General features: G+C 39.8%; 1 non-coding gene across 1 annotated transcript; it reads right to left on the reverse strand.

Moving 5' to 3' along the window:
- Positions 1-412: 412 nt before the first annotated feature.
- On the reverse strand, positions 413-519 carry LOC127089425 (small nucleolar RNA R71). Its single transcript, XR_007791023.1, has one exon. It is a non-coding gene; the product is annotated as a small nucleolar RNA R71 (small nucleolar RNA).
- Positions 520-4,871: the final 4,352 nt, after the last annotated feature.

Here is a 4,871-nt window from a genome sequence, read left to right on the forward strand (position 1 = left end):
GCCTCTTACTCATCCAAATTAAGAAAGTTATGGCCGAGAATCGCGATCGGAGACCTCTTACGGAATTTTCCCAACCCTATGACGAGGAACCTAGTTCTAGTATAGTAAACCCCCTTATTCCTGCCATAATTTTGAACTAAAACCATCTTTGTTGCAATTAGTGCAACAAAACCAATTCGCGGGTCTCTCTACTGAGAACCCAAATCAACATTTAAAAGTCTTTATCCAACTGGCCGACACTTTTAAATCCAACGGTGCTTCACCCAATGCGATCCGTTTAAGATTATTTCCTTTCTCCCTCAGGGATAGAGCACGTTCATGGTTAGATTCACTTCCAGCTAATTCAATAACTACCTGGGAAGACCTTAGGAGAGTATTCCTTGTTAGATATTTTCCCCCTACTAAGACTGTTGTTCTTCGAAACCAAATAAGTAGATTTACTCAAAACCAAGGAGAATCACTTTTTGAAGCTTGGGAGAGATATAAAGAGCTATTAAGAGTCTGTCCACACCATGGCCTAGAACAATGGCTGATCGTTCATACCTTCTACAATGGACTCCATTATAACACCAAGATGAGCATCGACGATGCCGCTGGTGGCGCGCTGATGAACAAACCTTACCCTGAAGCTTGTTACCTAATTGAGGATATGGCCCAAAACCATTACCATTGGGGAACTGAACGAGCATCAATAGAGAAGAAGGAGACCCAAGGTGGAATACATGAGATAAGCTCTATGGACATGATGCGGGCGAAAATGGAAGCTTTAGCCCTTAAGATCGAACATATGTCTACGAACACTAACACCGCAGCGGTAGTCCACACAGAGTGCAAACTTTGTGGATCCAAAGGACACGAATTGGCGGAGTGTAACCTTTTGAACGACCTGAACACCGACCAAGTGAATTACGCCCAAGGTAACCCATATTCAGACAATTACAATCCTGGATGGAAGAATCATCCAAATTTTTCCTATAAAAACCAGAACCCTATCCAAAATTATGCACCTCAGAGACCACAAGGTTATCAAGCCCAAAAACCAAATCAACCTATGCAAGTTGTGCCTCAGAAGTCCAACCTTGAGAAGATCATGGAGAGCTTTATATCAGGTCAGACTCAGCAAAATAAAGAATTCCTAAACCAGAACATTCACGTAAACGAACTGATAACGCAATTAGGAACCAAGGTTGATCCGATAATCACTCACAACAAGATGCTTGAAACCCAGATCTCACAGGTAGCACAAAACCAAGCCCCAAAAACTACACCTGGAGGACAATTCCCTGGACAACCTCAACCAAACCCTCGAGGGAAAGCTAACGCTATCTCGTTACGAAGTGGGACCACTTACGAAGGGCCTCATAACCCAGCAATGAGCGAGTCCAAAACTTCTAAAGAAAATTTACCTACCAACCAAGAATAGGAACCGGTGGAACCCGATAAGCAAACCGATCAAGAAGGAGAAGCCAAGGGTAAAACTTACAAACCACCACCCCCGTACAAACCACCAATCCCATATCCGCAAAGACTTAAACAAACCAAAATCAATAATCAATACGAAAAATTTATAAAAGTAATAGAGAAGCTTCATGTAGAGATTCCTTTCACCGAAGCTATCATCCAAATTCCGTCTTACGCCAAATTTCTCAAAGACATCTTAACCAACAAGCATAGGCTTGAAGATCCCAAACCCTTGGAATGCAACTTTATTTTCGAGGATAAACTTGCTAAGGAGGAGAAAGACCCTGGTAGTTTTTCTATACCTTGCATTTTAGGGAGTCATGTGATCGACAAAGCTTTCCTAGACTTAGGCGCTAGTGTGATTTTAATGCCTTTAGCTGTATGTAAAAGGTTAAACTTAGGAGAATTACAACCAACTAAGATGTCCCTCCAATTAGCCGATAGGTTTGTTAAGTATCCTGTAAGCATTTTAGAAGACATCCTAGTTAGGATCGGTCAACTTTATATCCCAACAGACTTTTTGATCATGGATATTAAGGAAGACGGAGATATCCCTATCCTTTTAGGTAGACCATTCTTATCAACAGTCGGAGCTATAATAGATGTTAAAAGAGGAAAATTAACTTTTGAAGTAGGGGATGAAAAGATCAAGTTTATTCTTTCAAAATTCCTGATGGCACCAATCCTAGGAGACACATGTTATGCGATCGATATCATAGATGAATGCATAAGGGAATTTGATCAAGAAGAACCTAAGATCGAACCATTTTCAAACCCGAATGAAAAGGATGACGAGCTAGAGGAAACGGAACCTCACACTAAAGAATGTTTGGACCTTACTCCAGACCTTTCACCAAATTCTCAAAAACCAGCTCAAGAACTTAAGGAACTACCCAAGAACCTAAGATATGAGTTTTTGGATAAAGAAATGAACCGCCCAGTAATAGTTAGTGCCACTTTAAACCAAGACGAGATGAATCGACTCTTGAATGTTTTAAGAAGATACCCCTCTACTTTAGGGTACAACATCTCTGATTTAAAAGGTATAAGCTCATCCGTGTGTATGCACAGGATCTCTGTAGAGGAAGATTAAAAACCTTCTAGAGAACATCAGAGAAGAACCAACCCTGTAATGAGGGAGGTGGTAAAGAAGGAAGTCCTTAAACTGCTAGAAGCTGGTATAATCTATCAGATCTCTGATAGTAAATGGGTAAGTCCTGTACATATGGTACCTAAAAAGGGAGGCATCACAGTCGTGCAGAACGAGAAGGGCGAGTATGTAGCTAAACATATAGAAGGCGAATGGCGTATGTGCATATATTATAGGAAACTCAATAAGGCAACTAGGAAAGACCATTTCCCCCTTCCATTCATAGATCAAATGCTTGAGCGTCTTTCCAGACACTCTTACTTTTGTTATCTGGATGGATATTCTGGATTTTTCCAAATACCCATACACCCCGAGGATCAAGAGAAAACAACCTTCACTTGTCCTTATGGAACGTTTGCTTACAGACAAATGCCGTTTGGACTCTGTAATGCGCCAGCTACTTTCCAACGTTGTATGATGTCAATCTTTGCAGATTATCTCGATGGAATTATGGAAGTGTTTATGGATGATTTCTCGGTGTGTGGGTTCGATTTTGAGAATTGCCTCATTAACCTTGAGAAAATCCTATAGAGATGCGTAAAAGTTAACCTTGTGTTAAACTGGGAAAAGTGCCACTTTATGGTTAAAGAAGGCATAGTGTTAGGACATATAATATCTGAAAGAGGCATTGAGGTCAACAAAGCAAAGATAGAAGTTATAGAAAACCTTAACCCTCCTAAGACAATTAGAGAAGTCCGTAGTTTTCTTGGACACGCCGATTTCTACCGACGCTTCATCAAAGATTTCTCTAAAATAACAAAACCCCTGACCGGCCTTCTGATGAAAGACATTGAATTCATTTTCAATGAAAAATGTATCGAAGCCTTTAATCAGTTAAAACAAGTACTAATTTCAGCACCCATTCTACAAACTCCTGATTGGACTAAACCCTTTGAAATAATGTGTGATGCTAGCGATTTCGCTATAGGAGATGTTTTAGGGAAAAGAAAAGATAAGAAATTACATGTAATATATTACGCTAGTATAACCCTAGATATCGCTCAACTAAATTATACAACAACAGAGAAGGAACTCCTAGCTGTGGTCTTTGCAATTGTTAAATTTAGGTCTTATCTTGTCGGATCTAAGATTATAGTCTATACAGACCATGCAGCTATACGTTACATTCTAAGCAAAAAGGATGCGAAACCTAGATTACTCAGATGGATCCTTTTGCTACAAGAATTCGACTTAGATATTAGAGACAAAAAGGGAAGTGAAAACGTAGTTGCTGACCATCTTTCCAGACTAGAGCATTTGAAGCCATACCATTTACCTATAAATGATGATTTCATCTATGACAGATTGATAGATAAGCTAGATACCGTTCCCCTTGAACCTGATAGAGATGACTTTGGGACAATTTCAGAAATTAGTAGAGTACCATGGTACGCTGATTTTGTAAATTATCTAGCCGCTGATATCATACCACCTGACCTCAACTATCAACAGAAGATTAAGTTCTTTAAAGATATAAGACATTTCTATTGGGACGAACCACTCCTTTTTAAAAGAGGAACAGATAACATCTTTCGACGTTGCATCCCGAAAGAAGAAGTCAGAAATATCATAGAGCATTGTCACTCTTCGTCTTATGGTGGACATTCAAGCACATCCAAGACGTACGCTAAGATCCTTCAAGTTGGTCTTTATTGGCCAACACTATGGCGTGATGTCCATACTTACATTGTCCAAAGTGACCGGTGCCAGTGCGCTGGAAACATCTCAAGACATGACGAAATGCCTTTGAAGAACATCCAAGAAGTGGAATTATTTGACGTCTGGGGTATTGATTTCATGGGACCTTTTCCATCTTCGATGGGAAACAAGTACATTTTAGTAGTCGTTGACTATGTGTCCAAATGGATAGAAGCTATTGCCACACCCACCAACGATACAAGAGTAGTCATCAAAATGTTTAAAAATAATATTTCTCCCAGATTTGGAGTACCACGACTCGTCATAAGTGATGGTGGATCACATTTTATATCCAGGATATTTGATAAACTCTTAAGAAAGTATGGAGTAAAACACAGAGTAGCAACACCATATCATCCCCAGACTAATGGTCAAGTGGAAGTATCTAACAGAGAGATTAAGCCGATCTTGGAGAAAACTGTTTCAATATCCATAAATGATTGGTCTGAAAAGCTAAGATAAGCATTATGGGCTTACAGAACAGCTTACAAAACCCCTATTGGAACTACACCATACTAGTTGGTCTACGGGAAGTCATGCCACTTACCTTTTGAACTCAAGC

The sequence above is a fragment of the Lathyrus oleraceus genome, chromosome 5 (assembly GCF_024323335.1).
Source record: "Lathyrus oleraceus cultivar Zhongwan6 chromosome 5, CAAS_Psat_ZW6_1.0, whole genome shotgun sequence".
NCBI classification, from domain to species: Eukaryota; Viridiplantae; Streptophyta; class Magnoliopsida; order Fabales; family Fabaceae; genus Lathyrus; species Lathyrus oleraceus.